This window comes from Marmota marmota, unplaced genomic scaffold (genome assembly GCF_001458135.2).
Source record: "Marmota marmota marmota unplaced genomic scaffold, marMar, whole genome shotgun sequence".
NCBI classification, from domain to species: Eukaryota; Metazoa; Chordata; class Mammalia; order Rodentia; family Sciuridae; genus Marmota; species Marmota marmota.
This window is the reverse complement of record NW_025999962.1, coordinates 5268921-5280820: the sequence shown is the minus strand read 5'-3', so window position 1 is coordinate 5280820 and position 11900 is coordinate 5268921. Positions and strand designations below refer to the sequence as shown.

Here is an 11900-nt window from a genome sequence, read left to right as displayed (position 1 = left end):
GGGGCAACCGTGAGAGCCCCATCTCAAAACAAAGCAAAACAAAAGAACAAACCAAAACAATGGTCACCCGGGCCTCTCAAATTTCAACACCCAGGCAAATCACCTGAGCCTCCTGTCAGGGCAGACTCTGATTGAGTGGCTCTTGGATTTGTTTTTTGGTTTTTTGGTTGTTTGTTTTTGGTACCAGGGATTGAACCCAGGTTGCTTAACCCCTGAGCCACATCCCCAGCCCTTTTTATATTTTGAGATAGGGTCTCACTGTTTTAGTCTGCTTTTTCCACTGCTATGGCTAGAAGATCTTACCAGAACAATTTTTTTTTAATTTTTAAAATTTATTCTTATTAGTTGTTCTTTACACAGAATGCACTTTGCTGTATCATATATAATGGAGAATAATTTCTCATTCTTCTGGCTGCACATGATATAGAATCCCACCAATCGTATAGTTGTATAGGAACATAGGGTAATGATGTCTGATTCATTCTACTCTCCTTCCTACCCCCAACCAGAACAATTTTTAAAGGAGAAAAAGTTTATTTGAGGGTTTACGGTTTCAGAAGTCTCAGTCCACAGAAGGCCGGCTCCATTCCTTGGAGCCCAAGGTGTAGCCGAACATCATGGAGGAAGAGGGTGATGGAGGGAAGCAGAGAGGGTCCACTCTCCAGACGCAAAATATATACCCCAAAGCCACACCCACCTGCCTCTAGTTACCAATCAGTTCATCCCAACAGGGACCAATTCACTGATTAGGTTAAGATTCCCAGAACCTTCTTGCATTGTCTTACATGTGAGCTTTTGGGGGACACCTCACATCCAAACCATAACACTGAGGACCTCACTAAGTTACTGAGGACCTCACTAAGTTGCTGAGGCTGGCCTTGAATTTGTGATCCTCCTGCCTCAGCCTCCCAAATTGCTGGGACTACAGATTTGCACCACTACACCCAGCTTTGGATTTTCATTTCTAACAAGCTTCCAGGTGAGACAGAAGCTGCTCATCTGTGGGCCAGATGGGAGCACCAAGTACCTGGCACGTGCTGTCCCATACCGTCGCAGCTAGCACCCATGGCTATGGAGCTTGGAGTGCAGCTGGTCTGGGTGGAGGTGTGCTGGGAGGGTGGGCAAAACCCCAGATTTTGAAGACTTGATATAAAATGAAAAGAGAAAATAAAACGTCTCAGTACTTTTCATGATTGCATGTTGGATAGATAGGGTTAAATAAATGTTTCCTTTTTAGTTTTTCAAATAGGTTCCTAGAATAATTTTAATTACACGTGCAGCTTGCATTCCGTTTCTATTGGACAGAGCTGCTGTCAAATATTGGAAATGGAGCGACCTTCCGGGAAGAATCTGGCCCCCCGCATCACCGTGGTTCCAAGTTTGAAGATGGCACCTCAGGGCACAGGTGGCATTAATGAGAGTTCATTCATAGATTGGCGGAGGGTGGGGGAGCCAGACGGAGGAGGACGGAAGTCACTAGTGGCTTGGCCCGTGTGAGTCTCCTGCAGAGCGTGCACATGAGTGTGGGCATGATGAGGTGGGACTTGGAGACAGCAGCAAGAGCTGGGCCAGCCCGTGGGGCTCATCAAAGCCAGGTGAGGGGGGTCAGAGCCGAGAAGCCGCTGTGAGGCAGGAGCCGCACAGTGGGAGCCTGCAGAAGCAAGGAGACACGTATATAGATATTTTTCTTTTTTTGGTCCCAGGGATTGAACTCAGGGGCGCTCGACTACTGAGCCACATCCCCAGCCCTATTTTGTATTTTCTTTAGAGAAAGGGTCTCACTGAGTTGCTTAGGGCCTCACTAAATTAGTGAGGCTGGCTTTGTATTCATGATCCTCCTACCTCAGCCTCCGGAGCTGCCGGGATTATAGGCGAGCGCCACAGCGCGGGGCCAAGGTAATATTTTTTTAGCAGACGTGCGAGGCTCCAGATGTGGAATAAATTTCCTCCTAAGAGTTAAACTGTGCAGTTAATGCCACACACGGCACATTGAAGCGGAGATTGCGCAAACGCGCTGGGAGGCAGGATGCGTGGTCCCAGACCCGCAAAGCGCTTAGTCTCAGTGTGTCCTCAGGGAAGGCGAGGCCAGTGCTTGGCCCCAGGGTTGGGCGTGGAGCTCAATGGTGAAGCTCTAGTTTAGCACTCAGGAGGCCTTGGGCTAGCTCCCTGGAGTTGCAAAAATAAAGCCAAACAAAAATAAACCAGCTGTCAATCAGCCCAAACTGGCCGCGCCCACTGCTCCTGGGAACTCAGTAGCTCCGCCCACGACTGCAGCAGCACCTCCAGCCCCTCGCACACGGCGGCCCCAGCCCTCCGCCCCTCGGCTCCTGCCACCCAGGTCCCAACGCCTCCCTGCCTGGCCTTGCTCCTCTGCGCCCCGTTCCTTCTTGGCAATCGGGGATCGCACTTCGAACAGCCTTCAGATCGATTGTTCTGTCAAATTCCTCCAAGGGCTTCAAACTCAGGCCCAGGAGTCCCTTCATGGGCTGTGCTAACTGGGCACAGTGGCCCTGACGGGTCTCCCACCCCCTCCCATGGCCCTGCTCCACCATCCCGGCCACTTGTGCCCACACCTCTGGCCTGGACATCCTGCCTGCAGATCCCTGATCCTTCCCTGGTGTCCTTCAGGTCTTCTCTCAAACGCAAGTGTCACCACTTGAGACCTTTCCTGACCCCAGGAAACGGTGGACAGCAACCCCCACTCTATCCACAGGGCTTAGCACCACATCAGTGCTCCTGAGCGCTCTCGCCTGTTCTGTTTGTCCGTCTCCCGTCACTGTGGCAAGCTCCGTGGGGCGGGGTCTTGACTGCTGTCCGGCTGGTTGGCCATCACAGTCTGTGGACCCAGTGAACGGCCAAGCTGTCATCAGTCAGCTCCTCTGCGGTGGGGGTCAGGGGCACTCTGCAGGCTGTCCCTGTGGGGAGAGAGGGGCAGCCAGGGCAGGGGAGGAACTGGGTCAGGGGCACCCTCACCAAGGCCCATGGGAAAGTGGGAAGCTGAACTGGTCCTCTGAATCGACGAGACATGGACACAGGGTGTCCCCGCCAAGGCAGCTCTCATAGCCAGGGCCACCGTAGCTGGTGACCTTCCTGAAAGCTGGGGAACGAGGGCATGGTCCTGGAGGGAGGGGATCCTGTGGTGCAGGGGTGCAGCGGGCCCATCCAATCACCCATGGCCAAGGGAGGGGTCTTCTGTGCCACCAGAGCAGGCCGCCCCTGCCCCATGTTGGAGGGAAAAAAGCAGAGAGAGCAGAGGGAGGGGCTGAGAGGGGCCAACGGCTGTTACTCTCAGGAGCACCCGGGGGCCACCGAGGTGGGGAGGGGACTGACACAGTCTGGGTCTGGGGTGGAGCCCGGCCGCGCATGCTAGGCGAGCACTCTTCACGGAGCTGCACCCCCAGCCCTAGTTTGAATCTGAGGTCCCACAGAGGCCCAGGTTTGAAGCTTGGTTCCTAGATTGTGACACTGTTGAGTGGTGGAGCCTTAGGAGGGGGGACATAGAGGAAGGAAGTTAGGCCACTGGGGTGCCCTCGAAGGGGACTTCATGTCCCCACCCTTTGCCCCCCTGCCTGGAGGCGAGTGGGCCTCCTCTGCCGCTGGCTCTTGCCATGATGAGCTCCTGCCACAGGCCCAAAGCCACAGGGCCAGGAACCAGGGACTCGAACCTCTGAAACCACGAAAATAAACTTTCCATACTTTTAAGTTGATGATCTCAGACGTTTTGTCACAGGGACGGGCAGCTGGCTCACCCAGGGAGGCCAAGCAGGGACTTTCAATGACTGGGGTGACTTGCTAAACTGCAGCAGAGGGCCACCCAGCTGCGGCACGGGTGGGGAAACGGACCGTGTTCAGCGGCCTGAGAACACGCGACAGCCATGTGCAGCCATGCCCACATGGAAGAACCCTGCACTTGGCAGGTTGGAGGCCCTGGGTTCATTCCTGGCACTAGGGAAACAAAGAATCCCCCGGGAAATGTGGGTAAGTAAGTTCAGTTAGCACGGCCAGAGGCACCCCTCATCCCCGTGATGATTGTAAGGAAAGAAAAGCCTCCTGTTCCATGATGGGGCAGGAGTTGGAGAGCTCTGGTGTGTTGTTCCTGTTGCCTAATCCACCACGAAGAGCCGGGTTCTCTGACAGAGACCAGGACGGAGCTGGGAGGGGCAGCCAGTGGCTGTGCTGTTTGCATCCTCATTCTCTGGTCCAGGGGGCCAGGAGAGGAAGAAGGTTCTAGAAGCAGCCAGTGTGGCTCAGTGGTAGAGTCCTGGCCCAGTATGTACAAGGCTCTGGGTTCAACACCCAGCAGAGCTTTTTTTTTTTTTGTAAAAAGAAAATAGTAAAGGTGTTGTGAGCCTCTTGCCCTCTCTCTTTTTTTCATTTAGCTACTGTTTGGGTGGTGCTGGGAATTGATCTCAGGGCCTGGCTCTGTACTGTGTGAGTGCACTCTCATTTTTGAGTGAAGGTTTTTTCTCCCCCTTTCATCTTTTTTTTTCATATTTATTTTTTAGTTGTAGTTGGACACAGTACCTTTATTCATCTTTATGTGGTGCTGAGGATCGAACCCAGGGCCTCACACGTGCTAGGTGAGGGCTCTACCGCTGAGCCACAACCCCAGCCCCTTCCCTCTTTCTTCTTAAATGAGATGCTCATGAGTTCTCAAGGACAGGGAGAGAGCAGCTCTGGGACAGAGGTGGGGCAGAGGGTGCTGGAGAGGGGCCGGGGCCCAGGAGAGGGGCTGGGGCCCAGGATGGGCGCAGTAGGAAGCTGAAGGGTCTTCCTGAGACTGGGGGAGGGTGGAGAGGGGAGTGGAGCCAGGCAGCAGGTAGGTCTCCCTCCCTTAGCCCTGGAGGCAACATCTTCTGCTGAGAGTGAAGGGTGGCCGTGGGGACAAGGGGGATGTGGGTGCAGGAGCTGGAGGTGAAAAAAACCTTCTGGAGAATTTGAGCCTATGATTTTTTAAAATTCTTTTATCTTTTACTTTGGGTACTTGGGATTGAACCCACGGACACTTTACCACTGAGCTACATCCCCAGCCCATTTTATTTTTAATTTCGAGATAGGACTTTGCTAAATTGCCCAGGCTGGCCTCAACCTTGTAGTCCTCCTCCCTCAGCCTCCTGAGTGGCTGGGATCACAGGCATGGCCACACCCAGAAAACCTAGTATCACTTTTAAAATTCAGTTGATCATTGATTTTTTTTTTCATTAAAAACAATTTATCACAGAGCCAGACCTGGTAGCCCTCTCCCATCTTCCCAGGCACTCAGGAGGCCGGGGCCTGAGGATCACTTGAGCCCAGGAGCTTGGGACCAGCCCGACTGTCTTGTGGACCCTTCGGTTCTCCTGTATCCATAGTCTCTCAGTGCAGACAGCGTCACACAACATGAGCGGCCTAGGACACACTGAAGTTTGTTACTCCCCGTGGTTTCTGAGGTAGGAAATGAGGAGGGGTGGGAACAATGAACCTGAGCTCAGGTCAACAGAGGCCGGAGGAGTCAAGCCCTTGAATAATCTTTTTTTTTTTTTGGGGGGGGGCTGGGGATTGAACCCAAGACAAGCCCTCTACCAACTAAGCTATGTCCCCAGCCCTGAATAACCTTGATACAAAGCTAAAAGGGGACAGGGAATATAGGAGTTTTTTGTTTTGTTATTTATCATTTTATTATGGAAAATTTCAAACACAGTAGAGATTAATATAACAAACCCCAATATACCCATGTTCTGGGTCGTATTCTGTCTCCAAAACACAGCTATGTTGGAGTCCTAACCCCCAGTACCTATAACTGTGGCTTATTTGAAATTAGGCTCTTAAGGAAGACAATCAATTAAAAACGAGGTCACTGGCGTGCCTTAATCCAATACCATTGGTGTCCTTATAAAATGGGGAAACTCGGGCTCAGAGACAGACACACACAGAGGGAAGAGAACACGAAGTTGCAGAAAGAAATTATCATAAAGAATTTCACACAGAAAAGCAGAAAGAATCTGTTTCCATCATGTGAGGATGTAGGCAAAGATCGAGGCCAAGGGGTACCAAAGAATGCCAGCCCCCGCCTCCCCCGCCGGCCCAGAACAGTCTCCCTCACAGCCGCCAGAAAAGCCAGATGCCAGCCCTGTGAGGTGGGGGGTAGACGACAGAGAAACAGGTGATAGGTGGATTATAGACAGACAGACAGATAAGCAGACAGAGGATGGAAAGATAGTGATCAATAGGTAAGTAAGTAGATAACAGATAAATAGATGAAGATTATTAGAAGATAGAAAACATGATCATAGATAATTATAGATAAACAGATTATAAATAGATAAGTAGGTAGATGGTAGATTATAGACAAGTAGGTAGATGAGGGATAGACGGATGACAGCTGGGTAGTTGATAGATGATAAATGAATTATAAATGGATGATAGATGATTATAAATGACAGACAGATGATAAGTGAATGATAGATGCTAGATGGATGGACGATGGACATACATATCCTGCATACATGGGAGAGGAAGGGGCAGGCGGTGTCCACTGGCCTCGCTGGCCCGTCCAGTCTGACAGCTCTCTGTCCAGGCCTCTCCCTCCCAGGTGCCGTCCACACTCCCTGTTCCTCCCTCCCACGCAGAGCTCGGCCTCCTTCCTGCCTGCTCCTCAGGTCAGGTGGTCTGTCCTCGCCTGGGTGGCCCCTCCTGCACATGGTCCTCCACCAGTGAGGAGCCTCCCTTTTCTCCTTCTCACGAGACTGATGTTCCATGAGCCTGGGGCATCTGCCCTGCGTCTGGCTGTCATCAACGTCCCTGTTTCCCCAAGCCCACGGCGCAGCATGTGTTCGACATCCATGTACCAGAAGGGTCCCTTCTTGTCAAATGTTCAACCCGAATCCCCCCACCCCACCCTCCATAACAGCGGGGTTTCCGCTGACGCGGGATAAGATGGCACAGACGCTGGCCTCTCCCCTCCCCATATGCTTGAGTTGTGCTGCCCCCAAAGATGCTGAAGTCCCAGTACCTCAAAATGACCTTATTTGGAAATGGGGTCATTGCCACTGCAGAAATATGACAAGGCCGTGCTGGAGAAGGGCCTTTACCCCCCCCCCACCACCACCACGGTGTCCTGCCAAGCTCTGGAGCGTGAAAACACATTTCTGTGGCTCCAACCCGCCCGTCAGTGGTGGCACTTCATTACAGCAGCCCGAGGTCTAAGGCAGCCCCCAAGCCCGTGAATTGCAAGAAAGGAGGGTGGTGGCACTGGGGAGGTGGGGGCCCCTGCCTTGAACAAAGGGGCGGCCCCTCCTGAGTCACCTTTCCGAGCGAAGGCCTGTCATCCCCAGCTCCCGGGAAGCTGGAGAGCTGAATCCCAGTGGGAAGTTCTCCCAAGTTGCCAAAGTTGGCGACTGAATCCAGTTTTTGAAAAACACCATGTGGGCCCGATTGAGGCTGTTAGTCTGCAACCTTGGCGCCCAGAGGAAGGGATCCAAGGAACAGGGAGAGAGGCAGGGCGGGGGCTGTCGTGTGGCTCTGGAAAGTCCCCCAAGGCTCCTGGGTTGACGGCGAGGTCCTGGCCTGTGGCATTCCTGGGGATTGGTGGAACCTTCAGGAGGGGAAGGAAGTTCAGTCATCAGAGACACGTCCTTCAAGGGACCCCAGCCCCTCTTCCTCTCCTTGTAGACTGGCTGCCGTGAGGTGAACAGTATGTCCACCACGATGTGCTGGCTTCTCAAGGGGGCCAAGCAACCGTGGACGGAAACCAGGGGCCGAAGCAACCTGTGCCTCCCTTTGGGTTGGTCGCGTTGGGTGTTTTGTCACATGTCAGAACACTGCCATGGGTTCGGAGCCGGCAGGGCTGGGACTGTGTCGGTGAGTGGAGCCCAGGACGGGCCTCAGTGCTGGAAGGTGAGGGCTCAAAGGCCAAACAAGGCAGAAGTGAGGGACGCCCTCCTGGTGGGGCCTGCTGGGTGGGGACGGGTGCCCTGGTCACATCTCCAGGTGTGACCAGGCAGATGGCCTGGACAGTGCCGTAACCTGTGTCACTCAGAAGCACCTCGTGTGTCCTTTCACTCCAGTCTCCAACAAGCCTGATCAATTTATCTGGGGACAAAACCAAAAGTTTAAAGCGGGTGAATGCGCCACCCTTCCCTACCTCTCTCTTTCCCTTCTACATTTGTGATCTGAGGTTTTTCTTTCGTGTTTTGCAGCACTGAGGATTCTAGGCGAGTCTCTTCCACCGCCACATCCCAGCCCTATTTCGTATTTTATTTAGGGACAGGGTCTCACTGAGTTGCTTAGGGCCTCACAGTTGCTGGGGCTGGCTTTGAACTCGGGATCCTCTTGCCTTGGCCTCCCGAGCCGCTGGGATTCCAGGTGCACACCACCACCCGGCTCTCACGCCCTTCTCGAAACCGCCTCTTCCTTTGGCTTCAGGGAAGTAAGCTGTGAGCGCCGAGCTCCCTCTACCTCGGAGCCATGATGACAGAGGCCCCTGGTGCCTCCCCTGGGTAACCATCCTTCCCTTATAGTTCCCTGCCGTGGCCTGCTCTGGACACTGTATTGTCACAACTACTGCCCCGTTGGCTTCTATTGAACCATCTCCCACAGATGATGGTGTAAAGCTGTGGCCTGGAGTCACCAGGAAACCACCACACGAAGGCAGACGCTGGGTGGGGGTGACTGGGAGAAAAGGGAGGGTCTGAGCATGTCCCCCTCCTTCACATGAGCGTTGGCCTAGAGGCTGCCCCAGTCTTCACCACATGGACAGCTTCCGCTTCCCTGGCTTGGGAAGCTAGAGAACGGAGACTAGGGTGACCACACTGCCACAGAGTGGCGGCTGGAAAGCGGGGGCAGAAGTTCTAGAAGGTGAGGAAGAGACTCAAAATCTATGTCCACACTCAGCCCAAACCTCTGATTGAGAGCCGGGCACAGTGGCCGCGCCTGTGATCCCAGCAGCTGGGAGGCTGAGACAGGAGGATCGTGAGTTCAGAGACAGCCTCAGCAGTTTAGCGAGGCCCTAGGCAACTCAGCAAGACCCACCCCAAAATAAAAAATCGAAAGGGCAGGGGATGTGGCTTGGTGGTAAGTGCCCCTGAGTTCAATCCCTGGCATGGGGCTGTGTGGGCACAGCAGGCTCCGAGCAGCCCAGGGAAGCGGGGGAAAAAAAAAACTAAACCAAAATTTGAGTTGCCTCCACCAAAAGGAGACAAATCTACAGAATTTCCACCAAGTAAACTGTCTGTTCAAACAGATGAATTAATAGTCTCTGGAGGGTCGTAGCGGAATCCAGACTCCGGATAATATATCATTCACGATAACCAGGACGAAACCCAAGTCTTTCAATATTCAGAGAAACAGGGAAAAGTGGCCAAGAGAAAGGAAATCAATGGAAACGGACCCAAGCGAACCCAGATGCTGGATTGCGCGAAGAGCCCGGCAGACGGGGACCTCCTAAGAGCCCCCTCTCGACGCTGTTTCAACGGCGTTAGATTTCTCTCTGATTTTTCCTTCTTTCTTCCTTCTTTCCTTTCTTTGGTGGTGCTGGGGATTGAACCCAGGGGTACTCTACCACTGAACGACATCTGCACCCCTTTTATAATTTTTTTATTATTTTTTATTTTTTTTAATATTTATTTTTTTAGTTCTCGGCAGACACAACATCTTTGTTGGTATGTGGTGCTGAGGATCGAACCCGGGCCGCATGCATGCCAGGCGAGCGCACTACTGCTTGAGCCACATCCCCAGCCCTTAATTTTTTTATTTTGAGACAGGAGCTCACTAAGTTGCCGGGGCTAGCCTCGAACTCGCAATCCTCCTGCCTCAGCCAAGCAATGGCAATTGAATTTCAGCACGTGTTTGGAGGGGACAGTCACACCTCAGCATCCAGCAGGATGGATTTCACCTCTAGCCTCCCAGCACCTTCTCTCGCCAGCACGCACCAGTGTCCTGAGGCTCATCCTGCCAGCTCCTCTCCTCGCCCAGCCACCCATCCTGCCCAGTCGGCCTTGGGCGTCTCTAATCTGCGCCTCTTCCGGTCCCCTCACCGTGTGCTCCCCAGTGACAGGTGTCTCTAGGTCTCTCTAGTCTAGACTTGGTCTCACACAAACTAACTGCTCAGGAAATGCTTCTCAATGAATCTGAAAGCATAAGGGTTTGGGGACCAAGGAACCATGATTCCTCTCCCGTTAGACACCTGGAACAAAGGGCGTGTAAATGGCTTACGGCCCTGTGACTGCAGCAACCCATCAGGTGGCAGCTGCGCTGACGGGGGCTAATCTGAGCCCCTGGGCGGCCCCACAAGTGGGACATTCAGGTCCTCGCAGTGGGTGGGAAGGGGCTTCCTCGTGCCCCTCCCCAGGGACCCTCTTCAGACCTGCCCAGGAATGGCCACACTGACGCTCCCCAGATGGAGGGTCACATGTCCCGAATAACACAGCCTCAGGAGGCCCGTGTGGAGGCCAGGCGCCGTTGTCCAGTCAGGATCTGTTGGTCGGGTGAACTCTACTTTGAGACTTTCAAAGGCCTAATTGAAATGAAGTGAAAAGCCAATGTCCCTGAGCACGGGGCTGGGGACAGGCTGTGGGGCAACTAGAAAGAGCCTCTTCCTCGTCTTTTCCCTTCCACCCCCAGCTGCCTTAGGTCCAGCCCCGCCCCAGGGGTGGGCAGGAGGACAGGGCAGCTGTCCTGGCAGAGGTGCTGGGGCCACTGTGGCTTAGGCCAGTAGGCAGGGGACAGGCTGGCTGCCATGTCAGCCAGCCGGAGTAACAGAGGGTTGTGGTGAACTCCCGTGTCACCAGAGAGGGTGACAGGAGGTCCCAGAGAAGGCAGTGGGGTCCTTGACATATGTGATGGAAAGATCCACTTAGGAAAGCGAGGAGGACACCTTGAGGGAGAATGGAGGCCACCTGTCCACTGAGAAGCACTTTGGGGCTCTCAGGCCCTTCTTTTAAAGGGTCTTAGCAGGATGTGAGGGGGCATGTGGGCTGGCACCCCCGCTGGTCACAGATGCTCTGGGGGGGTCTGGAATGGTCAGGTCCTCGGGTCCTACCTGACTGGTAGCTGATGCTGGCAGACTGCGCTGGCTCCGCCTCGGTGCTCAGCCTGTTCTGAAGACGCGTGGACTGGGGCTGATGAGCGGTGCCCGGGGGTGAACTTTCCAGCGATTTTCAGGCTGTGAGTGAAGATCCGTAGGCTTCCCCGAAACGTGGAAGTGACCGACCCGGGAGGAAAGCTGCCCGGGGAGGAAGGTGTGAGGGGCCCAGCGGAGGCTCTGGGGGAGGCCAGCCTCCTGCCGGACCTTTGCCTCCTTTCTACCTGGGGTTTGTTTACTCTTTTATCCTGACTCATTCCCATCCCTTGTTCCTCAGCGTCCGCCATGAAGGGTGAAGGTCTGGCTTCCAGAATGGCTCTGAGCTGGACAGAGACAGCGTCCTCCTACTAAAGGAGACAGACAGGAACTGGTCAACGGGGACAGTTGTGGGATGGACTGGCATCCTTTGGTTGGTTTGCTTGTTTCTGTTTAGGCACAGACAGTGATTTACTGAGGAAGCAGAGACACACTCAAGGGAGATTGTGGGTCACCTCAAGACAATGAGAAGCAGCCCGGGGTCCCCCCATTGCCCCTCTCTCGGTGTGGAACACTGCAGTCTGGAAGATTCGCACTTGCACGTGGAGATTAAGAAGGAAGGGCTTGCCGGGCGCCGTGGTGCACCCCTGGAATCCCAGCGACTCAGGAGGCTGAGACAGGAGGATCCAGGCTCAAAGCCAGCCCCAGCAACCTAGTAAGGCCCTGCCTGAAAATAAAAAAGACTAGGGATGTGGCTCAGTGGTTAAGGGCCCCTGGGTTCTGTCCCCAGTTCCCCAAAAATAAGGCAAGGACTGAACAATGGGGAACAGCAACCAAAGTCCTTGGAGTGGGAACAGCCAGCGGG

The 11900-nt window shown here is 54.0% G+C and overlaps 1 long non-coding RNA gene across 1 annotated transcript in view; it reads right to left on the bottom strand.

Moving 5' to 3' along the window:
• Nucleotides 1-5625: 5625 nt before the first annotated feature.
• Nucleotides 5626-11900, bottom strand: part of LOC125616811 — a 13157-nt gene continuing 6882 nt past the window's right edge. The window contains exons 2-4 of the long non-coding RNA XR_007347567.1: nt 11018-11200; nt 10163-10492; nt 5626-7284 (exon numbers count right to left, since the gene is read on the bottom strand). This is a non-coding gene — a long non-coding RNA (uncharacterized LOC125616811). The remainder of the gene's footprint in view (nt 7285-10162; nt 10493-11017; nt 11201-11900) is intronic.